At 36.9% G+C, this 15,485-nt stretch overlaps 1 long non-coding RNA gene across 1 annotated transcript; it reads right to left on the reverse strand.

The window, feature by feature from the left end:
• Positions 1-1,121: 1,121 nt before the first annotated feature.
• On the reverse strand, positions 1,122-5,488 carry LOC124161127. Its single transcript, XR_006865320.1, has 2 exons — positions 5,277-5,488; positions 1,122-2,040 (listed from the first exon to the last, which is right to left on the reverse strand). It is a non-coding gene; the product is annotated as an uncharacterized LOC124161127 (long non-coding RNA).
• Between the last annotated feature and the right edge of the window lie 9,997 nt (positions 5,489-15,485).

The raw sequence follows: 15,485 nt of genomic DNA on the forward strand, positions 1-15,485 counted from the left end.
AATTAGTTCCGGAAAAAATTTGATGGACTTGTCCAATATTATTCTTTTTTACCTCCGTCAAAATCTGCTGCAAAGCAATTCTATTTTGCGATTTGCGAATAACTCCTATTATCGCCTTTTTTATTTGGTGAATCTATAATTTTATATACTAACTCAAGTGTGCACGAATTAATTTATCCTTCCACATATCCTTCGATAGTTTAGATTGGTAATAAATTGTGACGAACGTCGTCCAAAATGACATCCGTACTCAGCTCCAATTGTTTGTCTGCTTGTAACATATTTCCCATTCCACGTTCTCACGGAGAAATGGACGAATTCACCTCACGTTCGCATGTACATGAAGTTGGTTCTTTATTGGGCTTTCATTCGTCTTCTCGAATTTTGTGTATTCTATTATGAAAAGTTACTCCGCTCTTTTCCTTGTACATGTTTCTAAGGATTTCAGCTTAACTTTTTTTAAATAACTGCGGTTTCTGTATTGCTCATTGGATTCTCTCCTTTTATGGCCGGTATCAAGTTAAACGATCGCAATTTGCTTTCGCGGTGCAATTTCTTGCTTTATTCACTTGCCTATTTTTGTACAAAACACTATTATCTAATACTTTCCGAGATTATGGACCAGATATTTGACGATACCTCTGTACTTCAAATAACACCATAAAGCTTCTGAGAAAAAAAACCTCGGCAAATTTTCAAATTTGTTAGAAAATGCTGAAATGGTCATCTACCCTGAAAATTCAAGATATTCGGGTAAGAATCAAACGGGTAAGACAGAAGAATAGATACTAGTCTCAACGTTCTGATTATGGAAACTTATGCTACAAATTTACTTAATCAAATTACGAAAGATGGCAATATGGTTAGTATCGAAGACGTAAATGGATGTAGACGAGCTGAGACATATGTTGAGAGATACGGGGCACTTGCTCCCTTCACTTGAGATTAAATGAGACATTTGAATACAATGCAATTGAATTACACTGCAGTTATAATATACCTTAGGTTTCGGTTGCAAAGGAGATGGTTTTATTGACTGATTAATTGGTGAATAGCAAATTGGGTGCAATGATTATATATGTTGCTTCATATTACCATGAAAAATAATAAAGAGCAGTCCATATCTTTTGACATCCCGATGTAGCAGTTAAACCAGCAATTCCATTTATTTATCTTCCATTGATGAATAGGTACATCAATTCATCACACAAGTATCACAAATCATTCAAAAGAATTTAACACATCTGACTTAGGTATAAAAATACAAAAGCACTTTTTCCTTGTTTTCTGTGCTATCCCACCCAGTGGGTAAAAAGTAATGTTCTTATTTGATTAACCAAAGAGGGCTTTCCATTATTCTCACCGTATGTATTTCACTCCACTTTTGCTTACAAGTCCTGTTGAGGATTAAAAGGTTCGTATCATTATGACAATCCTACGTCTCATCATGATATCCACTAATACTTTTGTTTTCCTTTTGAAGTTCTCAGGAAAAGTTTTTAAACTGAGATTTTTATATCAGTGAGTTTGGAGCCGTATTAAATGTTCAGTTACTTCTTACTGACATATCGGTGTTGTTTTCGAATTTTCCTTCGTCAATTTATTGATTGTAACTCAGAACATTTATTTATCATCACCCCAGTTTCGTGCATGATTGGCCACTACCGAAAACCCACCACCAAGACGTGAACTATAGAATATTTTCGCCACGCTTATTGAATCCGTTTATATTGTCATGGAGAGAGATTCTACTCTTATGGGGTGGATTTTCCAGGTTTTGTTGGGAAATTCTCTTGATCTAGTGTTGTGAGTCTATATCATAAGTGACATCATGGTGTTCATATTTCGGACGGTGCACGTGGCAGGTGATCTCCGGTAGCCCTGAAGCCGAACTCATCGGCTTGGTAAGAGAGGCTCACTGGTTTCCCTTCAGGACTGGTGTAAGCGAAGAATCCTCTCTTGACGGGCACTTTTGTGTCACCAATTGACTTAAGGAAGCCTTCTTCACGTTGTCGAAGACCGATTGCCGGGGCCGTGTAGCTGAAAAGATGAGAGAGGAAATCAATATACGTATTAGAAGTAGGTCACTGCGGTTGAGACGTAAAAGAAGAGAATTTGAAACATAAAAAAATGAATGTTGTAGCGGAGAGCTAGAGACGAGAGGAAATAAGGGTATGTTGGCAGTGATTAGGAAGTAACGAATTTGTGAAATATCCACATTTCGTTTTTACAAATGGTGCGTTATCTTCATTAGGAAACTCTAAGGAGGGAATCTTTTTATCAAGTTTGAAAATACCTCAGCCAACTCGCTCTGCGGCGATTTTTTGGAGGTTTAGTTAGAATAAAGGACATTTTTAATGGTGAAAATAGGCAATAGGGGTAAGTAGGCAGTGATGAGGAAGGAGCTAATTTGTGAAATATCCTTGTTTAGTTTAACAAATCGTGCGTTACCTTCATTAGGAAACTCTAAATAGGGAATGCTTTCTTCAAGTTTGAAGATTCTTCAGTCAACTTATTTTGCGGCGATTTTTGGATGTTTAGTTAGAATAAAGGACATTTATAATGGTAAAAATAATGATATTCTCGATTCATTTTTTAAATAGTTTATATCATGTATGCATGTATTTCAAATAATACAACCATATGTTTGATTATTATGTAGGCTAGAAACACCCAGGATAGATTACCATACCTATGAGTCGAAACTTCAGGTAGTACTGTGGTTAGGATAGTTTAAATGGAATATTTTCTTGCCTCTCCTCACATTGAATTTCATTCGGCCCGGCATACGGCTTAGTATTCTTTAGTAAATATATGGACCCTTTTATTTTTCCTCCCCTTTCCGCACGTTATCTTTCATTAAAATTGGGTTTTGATAATATCAATACAGCATTAACTCCATCCACATCCTTCTCCTCCTTATCTCCTCTGAAAATTTCCTCTGTTCGCCGATCATCTCTTGGCCTTACTAATTCTTTTTTTGTCCACCTCATCTCACCTTTTCCATTCTCCTTCTTAGGCACTGTTTGAAAAACCCCAGCCTATTATTGTCCTCATTCCTCAGCGTCCATGATCCCACCTATAAGGTTCTGCTCTCCGAATCAGACTGTTTCACACTGTGATCCTCTCCTCAGCTCTTATTTATCTATGCACTGCAAAACCCTCTTCCAACCACTGACTGACTGATTTATACAAATCTTTGAGGTGAATGAGACGATATACGACAAAAATTAAATCAAAAGTCATATCGTTTGAAATCCTAGGAAAAATTGTCTCGACCCCAAATTTTCTATTTCAATTCGTTATTGTTTATTACATATGAGCCTCACAGAGTCGATTTTTCAAAAGTGTCATTTCAAGAGTCTAGACCACACGATATATCCAATTTGAAAATAACTTTCAGGCCGATCGGGTTACTTTTTTATCGGATTTTGGCCAAATTGAGTAATCTCAATATTTCTTGAATGATTACATCAACAACGGAAGAAGACACGGCCTTGTGTCTTGGGATTCAGCTAAATTTGTAAGAACTGCTAGATTGACCAGAAAAGGCTACAGGCATATCTGAAGCCTGCGAAAGTCTATCCATATACGCCTACACACATCTCAAATTTGATATTCTCAACACCGCGCCTGTTTTCATATTAAAAAGTTCCACCTGCTCAATTCTGTGCAAGTCGATCTTTAAGACTCAAGCTCTTTGCTCTCTGGGCTTTCATTGCTTAGCAAACTCCAGGTCTATAGTAGGTAAGTAAGAAATGCTTTGAAATCATAATTCTTACAGTTCATTTGGTTCTAATCCGCCCCAAAATCGTGCAGTGAACTATGACGCCTGATCCATGTATGCTAAACACGTGCTTGAGAATGGCTATCGCAGCCCTCCGGAAATTGCAGCCCTCAAATTTCAATAGACAATAACAATGATTCTAAAGTTGATTTATTTGAGAGTCGAGAAAAATTGAAATAGTTAAAGAGTAGCATCTCACTATTTCGCATCCATCCGATATCATTTGACTATTGTGGCCAAATTTCAATATTTAAGGCTGTCCTCCTTTGCCTGTATCTCTTTGTTTCTTTCCTCGTCCTATCATATGGCCTTACGTCTTCCCAGCCGAGAGAATGCTTTTAAACTTGTTAACTACGTTTGTAACTAATCCTTCATAATTTATCTTTGTGATATGAACCTGAAATGTAAGTTCTCTGAGGGTCCCTGGTGTTTGAGATTCCACGTTTTTCCTTCAATTCATTGCTATATCCTATTATCCTCCAATTTCTATTCTCTTTAAAGATTGTCTTAGCTTCATTTTTTGGTATCTGACAGTAAACAATGGTGTGTGCTTAATTTTATTGTGTGGACATTTGGACAGATTGGATTTATGTTACTGACGCACTCTTTATGTGTAGTGTATACCTCGTATAGACGATATCTTGCTTCGGCTAACAATGACATCATTTTTTTCTTCTCCCCTCTCCAAAGGGCAGTTACTAAGGCTACCTTCATATTACGTTTTATCATGGCAATAATGCGTCTTGCGATGCAAATTTTTTCACATAAATGGTAATGAAATGTTTAAATTATCCATATAAAAGACTGAAAATTTTCACAAAATGAATTTGATTTCCAACCGGCTTCGATACAGTTCGCATTATCATAAGGTATCCAGATTACCTCATGTTGATCATAGGAGCAGTTTTGGCAGAGGAAAACCTTGATTATTTGTAAATTAAATTATTTTTTGTTGTGACTTTCGTTAGTCTCTTGATCAATATGTTATGTCTCCACCATGTTAACATTACGAAGGTGAAAACACTTCGTTGTATTCCAAGAATATATTTGTAACACTAAACCGGTTTCAGTCGCGTCGGGCCATTTCCAAGAGCACCATATCCTTTTTATTGCACTTCTGAACATGTGAGGTATCAACCATAAGCAGTATAGTGTATTGAATATGTTTTTCTGTGTGTTTTTTTTGCTACTTTGTCGTAACTATTCCGCAATTGGGGCATGGTGGCACAATATTTGTTACCGACGTATTAGTGAGGTTTTACTTCCCATAAGCGTTAGTTGAGAACAATATACTACGCTGAAAGTTATTATAAGGAAGTATCAGTGGAAATAGTCATGGTGCCATGCATTTTTTTAGGAAAGATGAGACACAGCACCCAAGTCAGAAACCACGGTTTAGGGGATTACCTTATTAACAGGTTCTACTGTAAAAGGTTTAAAAGTCATGGATTTATACTCCATAACTAACTACCAGATTAAAATGGCTCACTCGAATAAGTAGGATCCGTCATCAGTCATCTTGAAGACGGTGAACACCGTATCCGTGGCACCACTGCTCCCGGAATTGCTTCCTCCAGTAGCCGTAAGCGCTGCGGGTTCCACCGGCGTGCTATCCGTTGTAGTCGTGATCGGAGCCGGCGTTGTCGTCTTAGTTGGTCTCGGTCGCGGTCGGACTGGGGGCGGCGGCGTGGGTCTCGTAGGGGGCGGAAGCGTTGGGGTTGGAGGAGGAGGCGGTGGAGGCGGAGTTGTAGGCCTGGTAACCACTGGAGTTGGCTTGGAGGCCACTGGTGTTGGCTTGGAAGCTACGAGTGTCGGCCTGGAGGCCACCGGCTTGGGTTTGGTGGTCGATATGGGCCTCGAGGGCCTCACGGGGAATGGTGGTGGCTTTGGGGCCGTAGGCAGGGGCCTGGCGCCCCCTCCGCCGCCCCCAAGAAGCGAGGCTGTGGACACGGGTCTCTTTGGGGAGCTTGGACGTGGCGTGATCGATTGCGGCCTGTTCAGGGACGGCCTCAGGGTGGACAGACCAGCGGGCAAAGGGATGACCGGTAGGGGAGACAACTGCGCCTTCACCGCGACCCTCGGCTCGTCGAATTGTGTGAAGGTGTACTGAGCAGATGTGTGGTCGAAGGCCCCAACAATCAGAAGCAGCGCCTGGAAGACGAGACAATATCTATATACTATTCGGCATTATCATCATCATCATTAGTCAACAATGCTAGGATTGGTTTGAAGCAGCTATCTATTCCTCCCTCCTTTCCACTATCCGTTTCATAGCGACGAATTACAGTGGTCTAAGGCTCCAACAATCAGAAGCAGCGCCTGGAAGACGAGACAGAATATCTAGATACTATTCCGCTTTATCATCATCATCATTAGTCAATGATCCTAAGATTGGTTTGACGCAGCTCTCCATTCTTCCCTCTTATCCGCTATCCGCTACATAGTGACGCATTTCTTCTCTTCTACACCCTTTATAAACTGTCCAATGTAACTCATTCGGGGCTGTCCCTTGCCCTTATTTCCTTCCATCTGTTCCCCTACGATTGTTTTCATCAGGCCATCATGTCTGATAATGCGGCCAAATAAGCTCTCCCATCATCTACTTAAGGTTATTAGAAGATTTCTCTTCTATCCCACTCGTCATGGCGCTTCCTCATGTCTTACATGGTCGATCCATTTTATCTTCATCATTTTTCGGTAGCATATAATTTTGAATGCTTCCACTTTTGACGTCTCTACTGTTTTTTACATCTAAGCCTCACTTACAAGAGAAAAATGCTCCAAGTGATACCAAGCTATTCCGCAAGACGCCTAAAAAGGCTTGTGGAAGGGGGTATTAGGACACCAGCCATCGACATATAAGATGCAAATGCTCAAGCAAAATTTCGATTAGCATTTATTTAAGTTCTTTATGGTTCGGGGGAAAAATGAATTTCCATATCTATCCGTTCGGGAAAATATCTCTCTAAATACCGAGTCCGTTGGACCTGGAAATATAGTGGGGCTCTTATGATGTTCTTCGCGCTGCTCTTAAAGATATCTATACTCAATTGTCCAAGCAATCGAAGCCTAGCATGCAGCTTTGAAACTGTAACTTTACGCTCGTATCAGTTTATGGCGAATCGCGCAGCTGTCCTTTGTATTTTATTCACTTCACTGATTAAGTCTTTTTGCACCGAATCCCATATGCTCGCTGTATACTACAGGTGTGGTCGGACTATATTATATATCTAGGTGTGGTCGGTCAATAGCAGGGAGAGGTAGAATATGGGGTTATCGTATAAAAATTGTGCGGTTTTGAAGATGTTTTAAATGAAAACAGATTTACTTACAGTTTATATTTTTCATTTTTCGAATTTGTCGTCTCAAGCAGCTTTTCATATAATTATTTAATTTTAATATGTGCGCCCTTAGTCGCTCGGCAAGTGATACATTTTCTCGGGCTCGTTATTAGTCTGCTTCTAAAGAGAGGTGTCAAGGGGACTACAGCTTAAATTCCCTTCCGACGGACGGAGTGTTGCACTTCTACAGTCCTCAAGGCACTTAAGCCGCGATCGGATTTCCTCTGAAAAATTCTTACACCGTATTCCTACTATTTTTCTATGAATTACTGCAACCGCAACATTCTTTTCGATGCCTCTACTACAAAAACGCTCAATAATGGCCCACCGAATCAAATCAGCTCATCTAGTAGCCCAACAATACGAATCCGCTCATCTAGCATTGTCCGGAGCATCAACGCTCACCTCCAAGCTTGGAGAATAGGAAATGATTCGTATTGTTGGGCTACTAGATGAGCTGATTTGATTCGGTGGGCGATTGTTGAGCGTTTTTTCAGTGGAGGTATCGTTTTACGATAATCCTGTTTTTTTTCATGTTTCCAACACTCCTGGGCAGCAGTGCTGAAACAAATGATTAACAGTGCATGAAGTTGATAAATGATTTCCTGAACTAACCTAGGCTCTAGCGTCATTTTTACCATAACTTTTAATGCTCATAATTATTTAAATCATACTTGTATAAATAACTCTAAGCTATCTTTCATCACTATCAACCGCCAGCAATCTGAAAATGTATGTGCCGTAGCTCACCACTCCTTTCTCGTATCACTTTATCTTTTATTACTTAAGTTCCTCTTGAATTCTCATAAAATTTAATTCGATTTTTCTACATTTTTACGTTTGCTTGGGTCCTCTGTAGTGATTGTAAGTCAATCACTCAGTGATTCAGTCCAAAGATTGCTAAGTATATGTTATAGTAGAGCTCACCCAAGTATAGCGTAGGAATTTTCACTTCATCACGGTCTAGCGACAGGATCCTTTACTATTATGCAAAGTACTCAAAGCAAACTCCGAGTCAACTTGCAGTTCGAGTATTTCGACTGCTAGATTGACTGCTCATTTTAATCACAAAATATTAATACGTGACTTATTAATTTTTAGGGGCACAACTTATTCACATTTCAATTTATTTGGAATATAGTTGAAAGTATTTGCATGGCTTACGTCATACTTTTTGCATAATAGTACAGGTTTGGAGTTTCAATTTTTGTGTTACCTATCAGGCGTCAACGCCAGTAGGGTGAACCCCACACTCCCGTTCCGTTCATATGACCCGACTCATTTAAAGATATCGAATGATGTCCAAGGCTATGTATTTTCTCAGTCCGATGTTTTGGAATTAGCTTGACATGGGTTTATCTTCCCAGGAATAATAAGTCAGCATTTCTTGTCGAGTAGTTTCATTTTACTCTGTTATTACATTATACAATTAGTTGCAGTGTAAATGATTATTCGCGTTACTTGAATTTTTATGATGTAAGTATTTTATTATTTCGCTTTATTCTTGCTTATATTTTCATATTTATACCTATTTATACATGTGCATGAACCAAAAATGTCTGATATACAGTAATAAAAAAACAATCTCTAATACTCAGTGTATATATGTTTCATAGAGATCTTAATGGAGAATACATCACTGAGAAAGCAGTAAAAAATGTAATTTACACCTTAACGACATCTATTGCATGTTTGAGGAAGTTTTTTCCATATTATACGGTATTTAATACCATTGTTTAATGTAACATCAGCTTTTCAATGAAAAATTAATGCTATCCTTGAAGATTACGTAGCCGTAGATATTGAATATCTTCGAATGATCAGAATTCATACCAAGTGGTTGTCAATCAGCTAAATGACAACTCCGCAAGTTTACCTCGTTAAATTCATCGAAATACTTATATATACCTTCTGAGTTAAACGCTGAAGTACAATTTCTCCGTTCTTTATGTCTCTATTTCTCACTCTCTAGCATTTGGCTCTGTTTAATTCTTTAACTTGGCTTTGCTCATTCCATCCTGAGTCCTTCTTGCCTAATCCCACGAGCTCGTCCCTTAGTCTTTCTCTAGGGATTCTTTCCCAACCTCCTTTCCACTATACTTCTATCGCAATTTATGTGTCCGATAACATGCTAACCTTGATCATCTTTAATGAATAGTAATCCACATTTCGAATTATTATTTACATATTCTTTATAAATCTTCTGGTCGCTCATTCTCTTTCATTCTTGCGTATTTTCTGCATTATTTTCCAGTAACATTTTTCACATTCTTCCATACTTTTCGACCAGCTCTTCTCATTGTGCATGCTTCTTGTCCATCGATATCCATTGCCCGTTTCTGTCAATTTGATGATCTCTAAACAAAGTAGCGACATTTTATGTTGGATTACATTTTATATATGGCAAGTGTTGCACGCTCTCATTGGATAGAAAATTCCTCTTTTTTATATGACTGCCAGGTAATGTCTCTCCCAAGAGAAGTTAATTATTCTACGTCCTCCATAACATTTATTTGAGGTGGACGTTGGTCGCTGTTTAATTTCGTTGGCATTTAGTCCATCGATGCATGTGATCTGTTCTTTTTTCTACACTTATTTCAGGGAAAAGTTTAAATTCAATATTGATTATATTCTTATAGTTAAGTAGTATTTCTATTTATAGCATATTTTGCTATTAAAAATTCTTTATGTATGCATTAAGTTTGATTGCATGTAGTACTTTATGCCTATTTCAATGAAGTTGTTTACTTCGTAGGTCTCCTTTCCTGACCAGTGAGGGGAAGATCTAGTTTCGAACCTAAAAATTCCTCTACATTCTATGGATAAGGATTCATATCTAAACTAATTTCTCACTGAGCCATTGGCATGGGGATGTCTTTAGGAGAGTGGTCAAATAGTAGAAGTGAGTATATAACGCAGTAGTAATAGATAGATGTGTATTCACCTTTTACGTATTCCATTTTCCTGTTACCCATCTAGTATCCATAAGTGATGGTGGAGCACAGGTCTATATGTACCTTCCTTGAATGAGAAGGCTAGACAATCAAATGGCGTCAGAAAATTAAACATTATCAATTCTTGCTTATTTCTGAAACCAATCGATCGGTATATTCGCTCATATATTTGGAATTAATTTTTTATCACGTAACTCTATTTCGTCGTCTTCTATTGTCATATAAAATCGATGCTTTGTATTTCGGTTGTCAAAACGTATTTCAGTACCTAATGTTAAACTCAAAATCTCGAGTTATGTGTATTTTTTTAATTTTAATACTCTTGAAACTTCTAGCATTCAATTTTATCTTTTCCATTGTTTTCTTACATCAAATTCTTAGTTATTTGATCATCTATTGTCTCTTTTTTTGGCATTTCTCCTATAATCCGAGAGTCAGCACTTCTTATAAAAATAGAGAGAGAAAAGGTTGTATTTCTTCTTTTTTCATGTCCGTATTAAAAGCGAAAGGAGTTTTTCTCGAAGAACTCTCTACTTTGGCTCACATATTATATTCTATATGAAGCTTTATTGCGGCATCTCCGTCTCCCCTAGTGGTATCAGAGAGTGTCCCCTTATCCTTGGAGTTATAAAATGATGATCCTAATTCTCTCTTAATCTCATCCTTAACGATCGCAACCTCACATGCCTCTCTAAATTCATTGTCTTTCTTGAAGAAAGTTGTTTCGATTCCAATTAGAATTTATCAATTTTGATACATGAGAACAGAAATTATAAAGTAAATAAATTTTTAAAATAATTTATCACAATTCACACCATCTATAATTGAACCTGAGGACTTGTCCAATACCCGACGTCTCAAAGTTTTCATCAAACCTAAATTCATTGGTTCGCAATATGGTCTTGAAAATAAATTATTTCTCAAAAAATTTGCAAAAGGACGATGATTTGTATTATAAAATTGTATCTTAAAATCATATTGGTCAATAGGCTCATCAATCGAACTCATGAGCTATAAAGCAGTCACTATCATATGCGTCGCTAACCAACGATCTTTGATCATTTTCCATTGTTCTAATTCCGCCATTGGCGCTTTAATTAGTGCTTTCTTTTGTTCTAATTCAAACATTAATTCTGGTATGATACTGTTTCCGATACATCAATTCAAGTTGAAGATTTTCTCCAAGCTTTTGTTCTGAAAAATATTCAGCATAGCATCCTTCTACTTCCAAATGAACACCCACCCTTCACAATGACCTGTCCTTTTCATCAACATCCCCTGTTGTTGCAAATGGGAAGATTTATCAGCGGAATATGTTTTATAAAATGAAACACCCTCAAAATGTCATAGAGCTTTCTAAAACCGATTAAAATTTCATTGAATTAATTTAGAGTATTACTAGTGTTTTTTTCAACGTTAATATAAATTTCTTCCACAGATTTGCACCTTAAAGCATATTTTCACATTTTTATCTTTATCCTCCCAAGACTAAAGAATGCGTTCGCCTGTAGTGCAAGGAATTTTTGCGTTGAGTCTCGGTAACTTTAGGGCAGTTAGCCGACGCAACCTGCCGGCTTTTAGATTATTTTTGGTCCCAGTTCTCCTTCTTGGTTTCCATTATTGTTTTTCTCCTATTGTCAATAGGGTAGTTTCCTTTATCAAAGAAAACGAAAAGCATTGATTGCGATTCGTTACCCACCATTAGTGCATTCAAAAAATACAGAAAAGAGACAGAGCGGTTTTAGAAAGAGCGGTTTAGACGAATGGCAATGGTCCATTTTTATCCTCATTTGAAAAGGGCCAGATTGGCGCCCATGCGATGCCACTCCACGTAACGTCACAGGGACCTAGTTTCTATACGAGAAGATAGGAGTTATACATCGTCTGAGGTTACCAATGCATGCATGAGGCGTAGAGCTCAGGGAATCACTTATTAAAACTGGCTAAGGTCGAAAAGTTTTCTTCATTTGATAAGGTATTAATAATCCTTATTTAAGACAAGCGCTACCAGCCAGCTGGGTACTCAGCTACCCGCTAGCAGCCTGCGTCGTATCAGCGCTAAGCCTCGCCTCAAGGTCACCTCACAGGGGGGCAGCGGGAACCAGAAATAAGTCTCACGGAGAGATTTCCCGGCATTCATACTTACGCGTCGCGTTTTCGCGCGCTTGAAAATTTTCACTTTTCATTTAATCGCGAAAAATAGATATCGTCATTTAAAAATCTAAATGCGTGAAATACGTACTCCAGGTGTAATAATCTTTCGTTTTAGGCAATAAAAAAATAATAGGAAACCACCCTATTCATAACCAATCACGAGGTTTATTTTCTCATGGAGACCATTGACTCGAACGCAACCATGTGATGCCGTATATATTTCCGATACCTTATCTAAGCATCATCTTTAAGCACTGAGAAATGTTCTATGGATTTGAGCTGTTAAATGTTGGCCACCATGTGAGAAATGACCAACTGGAGAGCAGCTCGGGATAAATTCCGTAGACATGTAGGCCGGAAAATGCCTGGTGATTATCTCTTTGATTGCTGCTATGTTTCCTTGATACTTGCTGGTCAATGAGGTACTGTGGTGCTAAAAATGAGTGCGAATACAACTATATATCAATTAAATGTATTTTCAAGTAATATGCTGAACATGATCGTAATTAAAGGGCTATAAAATCTACTGGTAGTAGTTTAGAAAAAAGTAGCTTAGGATACTCCGACGGTGGCATAGAAATATTTTTGCGTTAGAAATTATTACCATGTGTTTAAATGATTACTCTCTATAACACATCGTATGCGTCCCAAGAAAAGAGTCGATAACATCGAGAGAGTTGTTAAGTGCACATTTATAAATCTAAAAATTGGAGCCTTGTTATGATAATCATGCGAATTTTCATATGCATATCGTGGCTCCCAGCAGTTTTTTAAGTTTTTTGGGAGGATTATTTGTTTCTAATAATTAATAGAGCGTTAATCTCTCTCTTAAAGTGCCATTTTGATTTGAATGGATGCGATTGCCTTACAAAAGTAAGTTTTATTCTCCGAATGTAAATATTATATTAGTAAATATTTCTCCCAATGTAAAGTAATGTATATATAAAATTGTAAATTAATAATTCCGAAATACAAAAAATGTTGGTAGTTTAGGCTTATATTGTGAATGGATTAAATATTTGTGTGTATTTAGGCCTCAGGTTTGGTCTACTTTCTTCATGTTTAATGCGAAGTCATTTAGTTCTCTCCGTAAGACATTCGAGGTAACGGAAAGCTGTATTCGTCTGAGGTCTCCCGTGCTATTAAATGAATTAAAAAGGGGTCACTAGCTCTGCTAACTCTAGCGGAAATACTAAGAAAATTTAGATGAATAAATGCAGTGGATGATATTTTCAAACCATTGCGTCATTCTTCCTCTGAATAATTATAATTAGGTTTAGCCAAACAAACTAGCCAAAAATCCTGCTTCAATAGAAACTTCATCAGATGACCGTATATTTGAACTCAAGTGCAACTAAAGATCACGCTGCGATAACAATTCCTGATCCTAATCATGTACACCATAGGTTTTGGTGACGTATTCTTCATCTTATAAACCTACGTCCTTATCTTAATATTCTCAATGCATATAATTGAATTTTGCCTAATTAATCCAAAAAAAAAATTATCCAAGCCAACTTAAGGGTTAAACAATTGAGTGGGTGAGAACTCGTTTAAAACTAAATCTATTGCATTGAGATTTTCAGGGTGCATTAAGTATACACAAGTAAACATTTGCTTACATATCGAATTTTAAAAATTTTGCCTCAAAATTCTCTCAAATATAAATTTATAACATCTAGGGGACAGGGAAATCTATGGAAAATTCAACTCTATGCACTTTGAAAACATTAAGATAAGGACAAAAGTTTTAAATAAAAAATACGTCACAAAAAACGAAAATGTGATTGGTTCATTTGTTCAGGAATTGTTGTCGCAGTCAACTCGTAACCTTGAGTTACATTTTATTTCTCATCTGCAGTCATCCAATGAAGTTTCTATGAAATCAGGATTTTAGGCCAGAAATCATTTCAGGTTCACTTCATGAGAAAATGAATATCCGTTGTTTATATTCTTAATTCTTTGAATATACACCTGCTAATTGAGAAATAGAGTTGCTATGGAGCGGTATTTATGTTATTTTAGTGCAAGGTCACCCGCCTAAGGTGAATTTGACGATCTACTAAATTTCCGGGTCATTATGGTGGCTAACGCTTCCACCAAATGGACTCTCGAAGCTAAGTGTCGAGGAACTTTTATCACATTCCGTGATAAGTAATTTATGGCTAAAGAGTCCTTCTCGCCATATGCTTTTACTATTTATAGTGACACTTTTTTCCACTGCGATTCACCCAGAAAGTTTATCATTCCGTAATTTCTCTTTAATTTTAAATATCTATAATTTTAGTACAAGGAGTTGTGAAATAGAATATCAATAGCAGGCATGCAGTGCAGGGTAACTGATATTTGAAGTTCTAATTCAAGCGTGAGCTGTGATGCACTTGGAATAATAACACAAGGTACCTGTAACTAAGCTATTTTTTCAGAAATCAAGGTATCTTTATGCTTTACACGTTTTTTCATAACTGGCTTCGTCTTTTCTTCCGCTTCGTCAATGGAATCTTGTAATTGACTTTTAAACCCACTTTCCATTCTCTAAACGGCTTGAAATTTTCGCGCTTTCTCTTGTCTGATGACAATTTAATATTCATTAATAAGATATATTCCATTTTTTTCTTTGCTCTCCAATTACTTACAAAATTTCCATTGGGGAAAATGTTTTTTTTCTAAATTGGTGGCGCTAGTCATAAATTTTGAAAAGAAATTTATGTAATGAATAAGGTTTAATCGATTTCATTATTCACCATTAAAAAGTATAAAATAAAATATGATAAAGGTTTTTATATAACTAAACTTATGTAAACATTGCATACCAATCCTTATTCTCCTATTAGGTTCATGTGAATACATTTCTATTGAATCTAATCATCACCCTCCAATTGATGTATATATGTTTTTGCTATTTATAGCTTTGTATGCTCTAATTGGAAAAAGCGTGTTAAAAAAAAAACTTTTTTCACTTTTATTGGTTAGTAAGCTCAATAATTTATCAGCTTTTACTCGATTACATATGTTTTAAATTTGTCAAATGGATAATTCCAGTACAACTGCTAATTATAATGGATTTGTGAAGACGGAGTTTTTGAGTTTCGGACTCGGTTAAATTAATTAGATTACTAGGTTGAATTCCATCGATTGATTGGTAAGACTATGTTTTTTATACACAAAATCTAACTGGTTTTGGATTGCAAGGATATAAATAGATGAATTTTTCCTTTTGACATGAAAGTCATCTGAAATTGACGACGA

The sequence above is a fragment of the Ischnura elegans genome, chromosome 6 (genome assembly GCF_921293095.1).
Source record: "Ischnura elegans chromosome 6, ioIscEleg1.1, whole genome shotgun sequence".
Taxonomy (NCBI): domain Eukaryota; kingdom Metazoa; phylum Arthropoda; class Insecta; order Odonata; family Coenagrionidae; genus Ischnura; species Ischnura elegans.